The sequence below is a fragment of the Trachemys scripta genome, chromosome 3 (assembly GCF_013100865.1).
Source record: "Trachemys scripta elegans isolate TJP31775 chromosome 3, CAS_Tse_1.0, whole genome shotgun sequence".
Lineage (NCBI taxonomy): Eukaryota > Metazoa > Chordata > Testudines > Emydidae > Trachemys > Trachemys scripta.
In genome coordinates, this window is record NC_048300.1 from 198,137,627 (window position 1) to 198,152,598 (window position 14,972).

The 14,972-nt window shown below is 54.9% G+C and overlaps 1 protein-coding gene across 1 annotated transcript in view; it reads left to right on the forward strand.

Moving 5' to 3' along the window:
* The first annotated feature begins 5,107 nt into the window (after window positions 1-5,107).
* SCARA5 (scavenger receptor class A member 5) overlaps window positions 5,108-14,972 on the forward strand; it is a 178,332-nt gene continuing 168,467 nt past the window's right edge. The window contains exon 1 of the mRNA XM_034766805.1: window positions 5,108-5,231. The gene's annotated coding sequence lies outside the window, so the exon portion shown is untranslated. The remainder of the gene's footprint in view (window positions 5,232-14,972) is intronic.

A 14,972-nucleotide genomic window follows, 5' to 3' on the forward strand; every position in this document is an offset into this window, starting at 1 on the left:
AAGCCTGCGATGTGCAGGAGGTCAGACCAGCTGATCACGATGGTCCCTTCTGGCCTTAAAGTCTATGAGGGCTGCAGAAGCTCAGACTGAAGGCTGGATGAGACAAGCTGACTGTCTCGGAGCTGAGAGCTGGGCACAGCTCTGAACCAACAGGCCTGTGTCCACGGTGCAGGGTAATCCCGCCTGTCTCTTTACATGACGCTCCAGGAGAGCCTCTCTGATCCGCAGAGCCGGCGATTCTCACCACAGCGTCACTAGCTGAGCGGCTGTGGCCAGGTTTTGCCCACGTGCAAACTGCAACCCTTCTTTTGGAAACACCCTCTTTGAACAGTATTGGGACAATACCCAGAAGGAAGCAGCACAAAGGACCAATGGACACAGATTTTGAATCTGGTATAGATTTGCCTGAAGGGGAAGCTGCTATAAATGTGAGGTGTCTTGCAGAGGACCCTGGGTCTTGTCAACATCGGAGCATTGATACAGATCGGCAGAAGCCCGGCTCCACCCCCTCCCCCATCTAAGGCTGGGTCTACACTACCTGCCTGAATCGGCGGGTAGAAATCGACCTCTCGGGGATCGATTTATCGCGTCCCGTCAGGACGCGACAATCGATCCCCGAATCGACGCTCTTACTCCACCAGCGGAGGTGGGAGTAAGCGCCGTCGACGGGAAGCCGCAGAAGTCGATTTTGCCGCCGTCCTCACAGCGGGGTAAGTCGGCTGCAATATGTCGAATTCAGCTACGCTATTCGCATAGCTGAATTTGCGTATCTTAAATCGACCCCCCCGCCCTGTAGTGTAGATGTAGCCTAACTCACCTGGCCAGTGAAGTTAAGAGGAGCAACTAGTTGGTAACAACAACAAGATGGAGTATGTGAGTGCATGAGTGTAATATAGATCATATGCATGTGATACAGTGTTGATTGATGCATGTATTACCAATGAATGTGGCGTTTGCCGTATTCCCCCTGAAAAGATCCTGTGCAGTCCTTTAAGTACAACAACCCCACCTTCCTGCACCCAACCCCCCCCGCCTCCCGCTGAGCTCCAACCACTTTCACTTGGTCCCCCCTGCAGACTCCCATTGCCCCTGCACCTGGCACCTCCCTGTGCATCCAGATCCCTCACTGAGCTGCCTGCACCCAGACTTCCCCCCACAGAACCCTCCTCCCCCCCCCCCCAGAACCCTCTTATCCCCATCTGGATATCCCCACACTAAGTCCCTCTGCACTCGGATCCTGCTGCTGGGCTGAGCCTCCCTGCCCACGTCTGGTGAGCCTGGCACAAAAGGGGCAGGGCCCCAGGGTGTTTCTGTGGCAGGCCTGGCCCTTGTGCTGTGTCAGGGTCAGATTCAGTCTCACTGCCAAGTCCCTGTCCCAGGGGGGTGGGGGAGGCTGCAGGATGATCTCCCACCTCCATGCAGCCAGTGGCCTGTGCTCCCCACTGTCATGGTGGAGCTTCCACATTTATTTATTATAAAAAAAAATCAGAATTTTAAAATATGATGCACAGAATTTGATGCAGAATTCCCTCCGGAATATGGGGCATGGTACAGCTGTGATGGTGGGACTGTGAAGGGGCCGCTGGACAGTCGGGGATCTGTGGGTGGGGGAGCTGGGCAAGGGGTATGGTGTGCAGGGTGCTGTGTAGTTGTGGTGGGATGTCAGCGGGAGGGGTCTCTAGGCAGGGGGTGCTGGGCATAGGGATCTGTGGGGGAAGTCTCTGGGTGAGGGGGCACTGGCATAAGGGCAAGGCACTGGGCAGGGGGCAGTGTGGAAGGGGCAGGCTGGCAGCACAGGGCTGGGCGAGCCAGCGTGCATCTAGCAGTTTGGGGTTTGTAAATAGTGCCCTTGTGCTGGGCTGAGTGGGGCCACTCCTGCTGCGCTGCATCTCATTGCCCCCAACTGGCCCCTCGCTCTGCGGACCGCCCCCCATCACATGCCCTATTTCCCCAATGGGGGCCCACAAATATGTTTGGCGCTGGGCCCACAAAAAGTTAATCCGGCCCTGGGTAGAGGGAGGGTTGCCAACTTGGTAATATTTAAAAACCGGACACTCTAGCAGGAGTGCCAGAACATCCCCGGCCTCACCTCTTTCCCCCAAGGCCCTGCCCTGTCTCTTCCCCCTAGGCTACGCTCCATCCTCTCCTCTTGCCCCCCATCCCTCGCTGCTTTTCCCCTTCAACCCCCCCGTCTCGGTCAGGAGGGACGCGGCTGCTTTGCTGCGGCTGGGAGCTGTAGCTGCCCGATGCAGGTAGGAGGCGGCCCCAGCTGAGTAGGGGCTGGCGCGGGTGATGACCCAGTGCCTCCCTGCCTCCCCCGCCTGCAGTAACTGGATTTTGGGTGTCCGGTCAGTAGAGTTGACCGGACACTGTCAGGTCCCCTTTTTGAATGGACTTTCCAGATGAAAACCAGGCACCTGGCCACCCTAGGTAGAGATGGCTCAAAAGCAGCCGGCCGTCTGACCTCCTCGATAGGTGCAAGACCTGCAACAGCTGGTGGGATAGAGGAACACGTCATCTATTGCCTGATCGACGTGCTCCTGGTACGTTTGCAGAATCCAGGTACAGCCCGATGGAGATAGGGGGCTAGCAATGGATAGAACTGTCCTAAGTAATGGGCCCCGGCTGGGATCAGGGTCCTGTTGTTTTTGGTGCTGGACAGACACTTCAGTAGACATGGCCCCTTTGCCCTGAGACGTGTCCAGTCTCATTCCAACTAAATTCCACTTGACAAGATAAAGTTGTAGTAGCATTCTTAGGTTTTAGCAAGTCTTTGTTCACTTCCTTGTTGGTACACAAATTTTGGCAACCTCAAGGGGTGTGTGTGTGGGGGTGTCTCCCAGCCCTGGGCCAGTGGTGCCGTGGACTAGTGGAATGAGCACAGGGCTAGGAGCCAGGAGTTCTTGAGCTTGTGTATCCATCTGGCCACTGATTCCCTCCAGAGACTTGGAGACTTAATCCCTGTACCCGTTTTCCCTTGTGTAAAAACGGTGTTGATAATGCAGCCCCATCTCTGCAGTCCCTGTCGTGAGGTTGTACTTAGTGTTTGCACAGGGCTAGCAAATGGCTGAGTATTGGGGTTCGGGGGAGACAGTGTGACCTAGTGGGCTCCTGGATTAGGATTTGGGGACCTGGGTTTCCATCCCAGCTGTACCACTCACCTGCTGGGTGACTTTGGGCAAGACACTGCACCTTCCCGTGCCTCAGTTTCCCCATGTGTACAATGGGGTAATGGTAGTGACCTCCTTTGTACAGAGCTTTGAGATCTACTGATGCAAGTGCCATATAAGAGCTGGGTATGATTATGATGACCACAGTCATTAGAGACACTTGGGTAGACCCAGCCTCTAATACGTTTAAGGAGGAAAGGTGCAATGTAACAAGAGGGGCTCCCCAGTCTGTTTGTTGTATCCACTCGTTGTCTCTTGTCAGATATGTGGAGTGTAAGCTCCTGGGGGCAGGGGCTGTCTTTTTGTCCGTTGTTTGTACAGCGCCTAGCGCAACAGGGTCTTGGTCCATGACTGGTGCTCCTAGACACTATGGTAACACAAAGAAATAAGGATTTGCAATACCTGCGGAAGGACATTCTGCGTCTCTGGACAGCAGTAAACAAAGGGCTTTTTGTCGGGATTTCCCGAGCACAGGTCTTAATCAGTTTCTCTCTCTCCCCTCTGTTTTATCTGCACTCCGGCCGGCCCCATGTTATTTTTGCCCTCTCGAAGGCATGCGATCGATTTGTTGCTGGGAACTTGCTGCATCCTGGCCTTATGTCTCAAGGCCAGGCGGTTTTGTTCCAAGCTCCCTCTCGAAGGCAGATGCTCGAGGTGCGCCTGGCCCGGGAGTATGGCTGGTGGTCTCCTGGCAGAGCCGGTCTGGCAGGTCCAGGGGCTTGACAACGTTGCGGTGTGAGATGCGCACGGGCGGCGCAGGTGTCTGCTGAGCAGTTGCCCCGCTGGAGGCCTAGCTCTGGGAGTTAGCATTGGGCTAGGTGCTCTGACCAGCTCCATGGCCATCCAAGTGCCATGGCTTGGACCGAGTCACGGCTGGCCCTGTGTGGATGGGAAAAGAGGGATCCCTGAGATCCTTCTCCTCCCTATGTCCACACAGGAGGTAGCTGCCATTTGAACGGGGGTATGGCTGACTCAGTCCTGCCAGCCCAGAGAGGGGGTGTCTGAGCAAGGCAGGAACGGTGGCCAAACCCCCCAATCCCGCCCCGGCTCCAGATGTCAACAGGAGGGGAGTGGCTGTAAATGCCCTGGCCTGTTCACTGCCCCCACCCCAGGGTGCCTCATTTATAGGCCTAACTCCTCCGTCTGCTCTGCTGAGCACAAGAGATGCTGTCCCAGCCTCCACCCCCAGGCTGCAGAGGCCAGAGTTTGCCCCCCTGCACAGTGGGGTTCACACCCAGAGGTGTGGATGGTTTTTACAGTGTTCGGCAGTTCCCAAGGGTTGCTAGGAGGCGGCCCCGCTAACCTTTGTTCAAAGGTTTTACAGAGATGGGCGGGGCGGGGGGGGAAGAGGGCCAAGTTGGCTCGTCTGCTCCTGCCTTGCAATGCGCTGAGGCGCGACTGGCGCGGCCACCCGGCTCCCTCCCTAACCCGTCGTCGGGGACGACCCTGGGATCGTTTCCTTCCAAAATCCCAGCCGCAGAGCTGCCCCCGCTCTGGGCCCGCTGCTGGCCGCATTGCTCTCCGACGCTGCTTGGTGATGACAACCTGACCGCTGCACTGGGACGGCTCTCGGCTTGTTCACAGCTCTCACCCGCCTTCTCTTTTTCATTCCTTTCTTTCTCTCCCGCTTTCCTTTGGGCTCGCTCGTTTTCCCGGTGATCTGGACACTGGCTCTGCCCCACAGAACAGGTCCGATCCTGCCCCCATTGATGCTAGTGGAAGCTGTCTGGGTTCCACCCAATCAGCCTTTACAGCCAGCCCCCAGGTTCCCACGCTTTCGCCTCGCTCTGGGGCCAGCGGGTTTTCCTCCAAAACTTGTTAATTCTTAGCATTGCAGCGGAGCTGGATCGAGGCCTGGCGGGTGAGGGCGAGCAAGCTGAGAGGAGAGGAGAATTCTGTTCCTAACGGGTCTTTGTCCGTCTGTCCCCCCAGGTCCAGGCGGCAGGAGGAGGGGAGCGGGGCGCTGTGGCCGGCTGGGCTCCATCGCGGCTCTGAAGTACGCGGTGGTCGGACTCTACCTGCTCGTGTTCCTGATCCTCGTCGGCGTCTTCATCCTGGCAGGTAAAGGCACCTCCGGTCTGCCTCCCGCTCCGAGGAGGAGCGGAAAGGGGTTGGAAATGTCGCATTCGTACCGGAGCCTCCGGGGCCGTCTCTGGGCTGCCACCACTTTCAGCCAAGCAGGGCCGAAAATGCTCATGGTCCGGTACGAGCTGCATAAGCTCACAGCAGCGTTGGGTGGTTTCGTAGAATATCAGGGTTGGAAGGGACCTCAGGAGGTATCTAGTCCAACCCCCTGCCCAAAGCAGGACCAACCCCAACTAAATCATCCCAGCCAGGCTCTGGCTCCAGCAGGGATCAACGCAGGGAAGTTCTCTGGCTGTGCTATCCGGGGGAGGGCGGTGTGGGAAACAGGGGTCAGACGGGATGATCACAGTGGTCCCTTCTGGCTCTGGAATCTTGTCACAAGTCCTCAGGACCCAAATGCCCAGCGGCGGGCGCCCTCTGTGTCTCACGCTTTCACTACGTCGTCCCTCAGGGCACCTGTCAGCCTGCAGCCCTGGGCACTGCCTTTAGTGACCACACGTAGGACTGGTCAGGAGATGGGCTACCGAGAGCTAGGGGCTATTCCTGGCCCTGCCACTGACTTGCTGCATCATCTTGGGCAAGTCATGTTAAAAAAACAAAAATCTCCCCGTCCTTCACTTTCCCCATCTTCCTAGTATGGGGATAACAATAGTACCTCCCTCCCAGTGCTGTTGTGAGGCTTGATCAAGTGCTTTGAGATCTTCAGGCACTAGAAAAAGGCAAAACATAGCGAGTGGGCCAGAGCCTCCTCTGCTTTTCCATGGACGCGTTCTTTCTCCGCCAGTCACTGCACCTCAGAGATTTCCCTCAGAAAGCCCTTAATCCCCCCAGCATGTCTCCAGGATCCTGTGTTTACTCCACCGCCCGGCGTCTTGGGTGTAATCGTACCCGATGCTCAACCAGGCGCAGCGTGAAATTCTTGGCTCCAGAGGGCTGTGTCGCATCAGGCCGAGGCATACCACGCGGAGGATTAATGAGCAGCCTTGACCTGCCCCGGTCCCAAGCTGATGTATTGGTTTTGTGGGTTGGGCTGTTTCCACCCGAATGTTTTGCAAAGCCACTTCCACTGCAATCGCTCCCAGCTGCCACGAGGCCAAATTGCGATGCAGCACTTGGCGGTCTGGGCCTTTGATTTCACGCCGACCCTTGGAAGAAACAACCCACCCGCTTCTTGTTTAGTTTGAGAGGCCTCCCACCGAGAGCAGCATGGGCCTCCCGAACCCAACACCATGGAAATGAAGTCCTGACCCCACACAGCTCTGGAGAAACGCCGTCGCTCTGGGCCTGGCTGGGATGCACAGAAGGTTTGTACAGCCCCTAGCAGAGTGGGGCGCCGTTCTTGGTTGACCCTTACGCACCACCGTAATAAACATGATTATTAATCATCATAAAGATCTCTGTGTGCATTTCAGCCGCATCTCCCAAGACTCAGACCCACAGGGCTACCCGGGATCTTGATCAGTCACACAAGTCTACTCAGTGCAAGGATCGGAAGCCTGCAAAGGAAACCCAGGTGTCTCACAGGACATGAATCAGTAGGAGGCGCTTTCCCTCTGCTAGTGCCAACTCCCGTGCACCAGACTCCCACAGGCCTGATAGTCCTTGTCAGCCTGGGACGTGAGAGGCCGAGTCTAAGAACTCCCCCTGCCTGGGTCATCAGCATGGCTTGAATCCCTTGCCATCAGCACCGCTATCCTGACCTTTATCACTTGAGCTACAGGAGGAGCTCCATCAGCCGGTGGCAGTAGGCTGTTACCCCTCTAGCAGCCTAGCAACTGTGCCGGTGAGTTTCTCGAGCACACTCCTGAATGCGGATCTCCCACGAGGCACCATGAGACGTCACTGTGAGGCTGTTGGCCTGGCCTGCTGCCACATACTTCTTGGAGGAAAGCGAGCGTGCAATATCTGCAGTGGGGAAGGAAACCTCACACAGCTGGGGTGCAGTACTGGATCTGGGTTGAGTTCTTACTGCTAGAACGAGCTCGGGCCAGGCGGAAAGAATCAGCCTACCAACTGTGAGCCCCAGAAACCCTGCCCTGGACTAGGAGGCAGGCACAGAGGAAACTCCCTAAAAGTCGGGGGGCCATCGGCGCCAGAACTGTGGCCCTGCCCCCCACACCACCCCTTCCCCCGGAGACTCTGCTCCTGTGCCACCCCTTGTCCCTAGGCCCCACCCACAACCTGCCCCTTCTCCCTGAGGCCCCGCCCCCACCAAGTCCCTTTCCCCTCCCCCCTGCCCTTGCGCTGTCCCTTCCCCCAAGGTCTTGCCCCTGCGCTGCCCCTTTCCCCAAGACCCTGCTCCCCACTCACTCCTCTCCATCCCTTCCCCCCCCGCACATCACTCACCCTTATGGCTGGTAAAAAGTGATGGGGCCATGACCCCCGGTCCTCCCTGTTCCTGCGCCCCTGCTAGGAGGTTGACGTGAGCCTGGACTTTGAAACACCTGGCAGAGACACTGTGCCTACAAAATCCATCCTCGAATGTGCACTCTGGGATGCCTCGTCCTACATGGGCCACTTGCTTAGCTGCATGCATTCAGCTGCCAGTTCTGGACTATAACGTACAGCACCGAATCCCTGGGCACTTACAACACAGCGGGACCTCCCAGAACTTTGCAGCAACGGGGGACATAGAACCCAGCTCCACCTGTTTCAAACCCCCTGGTCTCTTTGGCCAAAGGAGAATCTCCACTGGGAATTCACAGTATAGGGTCGCTGAGACACACGTCAGCACCGGTCTCATTCAATCCAGCAGATGGTGTTGTTAACGCATATACCGCAGCCTGTTCACTACTGCATTTACTATAGCTGGGCACTTAAATGGAAGCAGAGCTAGAACTTGGTCCCTTCGACAGTTTACAAAAGAATCTAAGCAGTATCTTCCTTCTGCCCTCTTTTCACAGCCCCCCTGGCCGGAGCATGAATTAAGAGACCATTTGGGTTGTGACTTCCAGACTGGTTTGCAAGCACGTATAGATCATCTACAGCAGGGATCGGCAACCTTTGGCACGCGACCCGTCACGGAAAGCCGCTGGCGGGCCGGGATGGTTTGTCTACCTGCAGCGTCTGTTCCCACTGGCCGCGGTTCACCGCTCCAGGCCAATGGGGACTGCGGGAAGCGGCGTGGGCCAAGGGATGCGCTGGCCGCTGCTTCCTGCAGCCCCCATTGGCCAGGGATGGCGAACTGCGGTCAGTGGGAGCTGCGATTGGCCGAACCTGCGGACGCTGCAGGTAAACAAACTGCCCTGGCCTGCCAGCGGATTTCCCTGATGGGCCGTGTGCCAAAGGTTGCCATCCCTGAGCTACAGGATCCATGTGTGACGCTGCACTTTACATGATTTTATGAAAATATGCTAATGAGTGTGAATATAATGTAACTGGAACATGCTTCATGCAAAAGGTCTCTTGTAAGGCATCATTACAAAGCTCATAATCTACTGAGTGTGGTCATCCTATTTGTATGAATGTATCATTCTTGTATCTGAAACTAGAAATATGAAATATAACTCTGAGGGCCTATTGTAATTATGCAAAGTGTGGGCCATTAATGGTGGTTTGGAATCTTGATGGCTCCCATCAACCAGGACAATTGACTGTAGATGGCTCTGTTTGCTTGCAGGACTTCCTGTGAGTCAGGCTGGGAGGAATGAAGGCTTGGGGTCTCACAGGACATGTGACCAGGTCACCTGGTACTGAAATCCATCTTAAACCTGGTGCTTTTCCATTTAGAAGGGGGGGGAGACCCAGAGAGACAAAGGATTCCCACCTTGTGCAAAGCTATATAAGGGGGTGAAACACAACAAAGGAGGCTGCAGTCATGAGAAATCCCCTAGCTACCATCTGAGCTGGAACAAGGACTGTACCAGGGGAAAGGATTAGGCCCAGACTAGGACGGCGTCCAGTCTGTGAAAGAAGCTTATTGAAACATCTCTGAGGGTGAGATTTTATCTGTATTCAGCTTCTTACTGTATTAGGCTTAGACTTGCGTGTTTTATTTTATTTTGTTTGATAATTCACTTTCTTCTGTCTGTTACTATTTGGAACCACTTAAATCCTACCTTTTGTACTTAATAAAATCACTTTTTACTTATTAATTAACCCAGAGGGAGGGGAGAGCAAACAGCTGTGCATGTCTCTCTATCAGTGTTATAGAGGGCGAACAATTTATGAGTTTATCCTGTATAAGCTTTATACAGGGTAAAACTGATTTATGTGGGGTTTGGACCCCATTGGGAGTTGGGCATCAGGGTGTTGGAGACAGGAACACTTCTTAAACTGTTTTCAGTTAAGCCTGTAGTTTGGGGGGACGTTGTTCAGACCTGGGTCTGGGTTTGCAGCAGGCTAGTGTGTCTGGCTCAAACCAGGCAGGGCACTGGAGTACCAAGCTGGCAAGAAAGCAGGGGCAGAAGTAGTCTCAACACATCAGTTGGCAGTTCCTAAGGGGTTTTCTGTGATCCAACCCGCCACACCATGCAGCACCCGTCTGTCTTCCAACTAAACCCTCTGCTTTCTCAATATTGACAGTCTTCTTCCTGGAGAGCAAGGCGGCCTGGAAGCAGGCCATCAGCCTGCTGTCAAAGCACAGGATGCGCGGAGCTCTGGGGTGGGGAAGGGAACTCTTGGAAGGCAGGGTGGGCCTCATGTCAGTTGTTTGTATGTTTTTATTCTCTCCCTGCTGGGAGTAATTTAAAATGTGCAGACAGATCATGTGAATGGAAGCAAACCAGACCCTAGCTCCCCATAACACATACACACAAACACCCCAATGGAGCTTCCCCGATACTGGGTGCCTATGGACACACCAACCCGCTCTTCTGCGGTGGTAGGGAAACCGCATCGGCTGATCCCCTTCCCTGGTATTGCTCCTTTTCACTTTGTAAAAGGGTTCAACCCACGGGACTCGAGCCAAATCTCCAAAGTCAGCATGCTGCCAATAGTCGCTCTCCTGGTAGGGTTGCCAACTTTCTAATTGCACAAAACTGAACACCCTAGCCCAGCCCCTTCCCCGAGGCCCTGCCCCCTTCCCCGCCCCTTCCCCGAGGCCCTGCTCCCCCCTCCCTACATTCCGGGCAGCAGGTTGTGGTGCGGGAGGGGGTGACCAGGTGTAGGGCCAGGGATGAGGGATTCAGGGTGTGGGAGGGGGCTCTGGGCTGGGGCAGGAGGTTGGAGTGCAGGGGGGGTGAAGGTTCTGGGATGGAGGTGCGGGCTACGGGATGGGGCCAGGGATGACAGGATTGGAGTGCAGGAGGGGGCTCTGGGTTTGGGGGGTGCTCAGGGCTGGGGCAGGGGATTGGCGTGAGATGGCTCCCAATCAGTGGCGCAGTGGGGGTGCTAAGGCAGACTTCCTGCCCGTCCTGTCACCACGGATTGTGCTGCGCCCCGGAAGCAGCCAGCAGCAGGTCCGACTCCTAGGCGGAAGTGCACAGGTGGCTCTGCATGCTGCTCTCAACTTCAGGCACTGCCCCCCCCAGCTCCTATTGGCTGGTTCCTGGCCAATGGGAGTGCGGAGCCGGTGCTCGGGGCGGGGCAGCACGTGGAGCTCCGTGGCCCCCCCACCTAGGAGCCGCACCTGCTGGCCGCTTCCGGGGCGCAGCGCGGAGCCAGTACAGGTAGGGACTAGCCTGCCTTAGCCGGGCAGCACCGCCAACCTGACTTTTAACGGCCCGGTCGGCAGTGCTGACCAGAGCCGCCAGGGTCCTTTTTAGACCAGGTGTTCCTGTCGAAAACCAGACACCTAGTCACCCCATCTCCTGGGCGTGGGCAGAACTAACCATTGGGCCCGAAGGATGCTTGGGGAGGCTGCCTGGTCAGAGAGTGACTCCGCCCCAGAGTTAGGTAGCATGCAGTCGGGAGATTTATGGGTTTTGTTTTAACTTAGCTGTAGTGGCCTTCTTACCACATCCTGTCTAGGAAGCCTGGATCTGTTGGAATTTGAAGGGTAAGCTTCGGGGCTCAGTGCTTCCTTCTGGGTCAGACAAATGTAGAACGACGTCAGCTGGAGCCTTTAGTCCCTTCCCCCCGCCCCTCCCGCTTTTGGTTGAATATTGTTATTGAACCAAGGAGCCTGACCCTTTTCGTGCCAGGAGTTGTGCAGGGATGAGGGAACTGGCCCCGTTATTCCAGGTATATTTACAATTGTCAGCTCCACAGCGGCTGTATTAGACAGGCAGCCACAGGAAATCTGTAAGGTAGCCAACTCTGTCATAGGCTGTGCCTGCCCTGCAGCACCCCCTGCTGAGTTAGCGCGGTGCTGCGGGTACTCTCTGCCTCAGTTTCCCTTCTCAGTAAGCCAGTAGCTCCATTCAGGCACCTTTGATGCAAGGTGACCCTCCTTGGGGTTTGTTTATTAGAAAAATCCCATGCAAAAGAGTCCCAAACGAAAAATCCCAAATAAACAAAAGGTGCTTCAAGTTTCCAGGGTCCTCTGAAGCCTGTGTTCTAAGCTGTATTCCCAGTCCACTCAGGGTTATCCCTCAGTCTTCAGTGGGCATCTTCCCTGCTATGGGGGACGAGGGAGCATTTAAGGAGGTCTCCTCCCAGCTTACCCCATCGTCTCTACAAGGCTCTTGGCCCCAGGCCCTTGAAGAAAAAGTAACAGGGTTTCCTTCCCAACCCTTCTTGTTCCTGGGACCACGTCCTCTCTCCCAGTATCTCCCAGGTCCTTATATCTATAATCAGAGCTTTCAACTCTTAAAGAGCCATGCCAGATGGCAGGGTGGACTGGCCAGTAGGCAGTACTGCCCTTAAGGGGGCAGACTACCCCCTCATAAACTCTCACAATTCTATCACGATCTCTAGCACTTTGCTCTAAAGCCCCAGCTCCTGGAGTCAGGTGATTACGTTAGACTCTCAGCTCTCCCGGGGAAAAAAAAGGAAGTTTCTAACTTTCATGGTGGTAGAGAAGAGCTTGAAATTGTGATCGCTCCAAAACCAGCAGCCAAATAAAAAGGATTCCACGCTGGTTTATTTTATAATCTCTTGATTTTTAACCCAAGCTCATGATTTTGGGGGACCCGACGCATGAGTTTTGAACGTTTGGAATTGGTCAGACTGAATCTGTGCCCTAAATTAATTAAGGCACCTAATTAAGATCTTTAATTGGAGGCACTCAAAGTGCTCTAAAAACAGATTAATTCATTCTCAGTGAACTGGGGATCACAAGAGGGTAAGACCTCCATTTTTAAAGATAGCCTCTAATTTTGGCAGCCGCTGTTTACTGAAGACACTTACCCACAGGCACTTGGCTTTCAAAATTGCTGAGTGCTCACCCACTTCCATTGAATTCACTGCAGGATGCTCGGTATAATACACTGGCAAAGTATGTGTTATGTTCCTCCCTAGTGGCTGGTTTACATAGAGGATAAAAACCAGCTACTGCTGACAGCAAAGGGAGTTACTCCTTTAGCTCAAGTGATAGAGCCCTGTGATTTGGTATGGAAAGTCCTGAGTTCAAACACATCCGGGGAAGGTTACTTCAGCAGCTCCAAAAATCTGTCGTCCTCCTTCTGTTTGAAGTTGGGCTTCCAAAATTGCAGGCTGTCTTTGAATATTTGGCCCCAGCCACGCAGTAAAACAAAATGCAGGAGTCCTAGCTTCCAACCCCTGAGTCCACGTGAGAATCTAGAATAATAAAAATAAAGCCATGTGGGGCAGGGGTTGGCGGTAGCAGCCCTCCATGCAGAGAGCCCTGCCCCCTTCAGTGGGGCTCTATGCTAGTACCTAGGTCCCTGCTAGCAGATCCCATTGTTGGATGAGGACCTATGGGTGAAATTCACCCCTGTGGACAAGGCCCAGCACAAAGCCCTTAAAATAGGACATGGCCTAGCCCCTTGTGCTGGCTCCCTGCGTAGGGTGAATTTCACGCACAGTGAGCACAGACAAGCAGCAGAAGCCCAAAGGAACGGAAACCAGATTGCTAAAAAAGTGAAAAAGGAGAATTGCAGGCACAGAGCAAGCAGATGGAAGAGAAAAGAGAAGTAGAGCAAAATGATGCTGAAACAGCAAAAAAAAATTAGGTTTTTATATACCACGTGGCTGCCATGTTGTATGGAATCAGTCCATTGTCAGCAAGAGGCATTTATTAACTTAATGAAAACACCTACAAACTACAGGCCGAAACAAACAAGCTTCTACACAGCTTGAGTTCCAGCCTTCTCTCTCTTGTTTACCAGGGACCATACCCTGGCAGGAATGCTGTACCGCCCTGTGATGGGGTCTTCACCCCACACCAGCCCCCAAAAGGTGAAGGAAACTGGGAAAGGGATTGGTTAGTGAAATAGGCCACACATGAGGGGTTAAGCTGGAGAAGCAACCCCTGATTGGAAGATGGAGCTCAGCGGAGCAGGTGTAGGCTGGGCGAGGATAAAGCCAGGAAGCTGGCCACAGGAATGGCTGTTGCGAGGAAGTCTGCAGCCACCCTTGTGCATTAGAGAGAGAAGGAGGGATCCCAGGAAAAGAATAGGACCGTGGGAGCCTGGCCGTGAGGGAAGGGTGTGCCCTGAAGAGGGAAGGAGGGAGAAAAAGCCTGTGGGAGGTGGAGTAGGACGCAGCTCAGGAAGAGAGGAGCAAGGTTGGGGCCTGAGCAAACCTTGGCTGCATGTTGTAGGGTCCCTGAGCTCGAACCTGGAGTAGTGGGTGGGCCTGGGTTCCCGCCAGCCACTGAGGGGGTGGCATTGCCTGGACAAAGGGTCCAGTGAGATTCTGTACCCCAGAAGGGGAAACCCCATAGTGAGCTGGCTGGGGGGCTGAGTCACAAAGAGGCAGCTGTAGCTCCTGGGGCGAGAGAGGGGTCCCAGAGCGAAGGAGAGGACAGCAGGGGAGAGACCACAAGGGGAGGCGTCGGACCTAGAAGAGAGTTAATCCCCAGAACGGCCAGGAAGAGGCAGCACCCATGGTGAGTGTGTGCCCTGGGGCAAGCCCACAGAGACCTCTAGTGCAGGGGTGGGCAAACTTTTTGGCCTGAGGGCCACATTGGGGTTCCGAAACTGTATGGAGGGCTGGGTAGGGAAGGCTGTGCCTCCCCAAACAGCCTGGCCCCCGCCCTGTCCCACTTCCTGCTACCTGACTGCCCCCTTCAGAATCCTCGACCCATCTAACCCCCCCTGTTCCCCATCCCCTGACCGCCCCCCTCGAACCTCTGCCCCATCCAACCACCCCCTGTCCCCTGACTGCCCCCTGGGACCTCCTGCCCCTTATCCAACCTCCCTGCCCCCTTACCATGCCGCTCAGAGCACCAGGACTGGCAGCCGCGCTGCCCGGCAGGAGCTCGCAGCCCCGCTGCCCAAGTAAAGATGGCATAATAGGAATGAAAGGAAGTGACTCCAAAGATGAGGGTCGGGAAGGAATTTTTCCCCAGGTCAGGCTGGCAGAGATCCTGGAGGTTTTTTCCCCTTCCTTTGTAGTGTGGAGCATGGGTCATTTGCGGGTTTGAACTAGAGTAAATGGTGGATTCTCTGTAATTTGAAGTATTTAGATCAAGATGCAAGTTCTGCAGTAACTCCGCCTGAGGTAATGGGCCGTTACAGGAGTGGGTGAGGTTCTGTGGCCTGCAATTTGCAGGAGGTCCGACTGGATGATCACAATGGTCCCGTCTGACGTGAAAGTTTACGAGGGACCCTGGAGATTGCCGAGACTGGGTGGGGTTGGAGTGAGTCGATAGCGAAAGAAAAATCCTACGCCAGAGGAAACCATTTGGCTTTAAAGAAGAAGCTGCAAAAA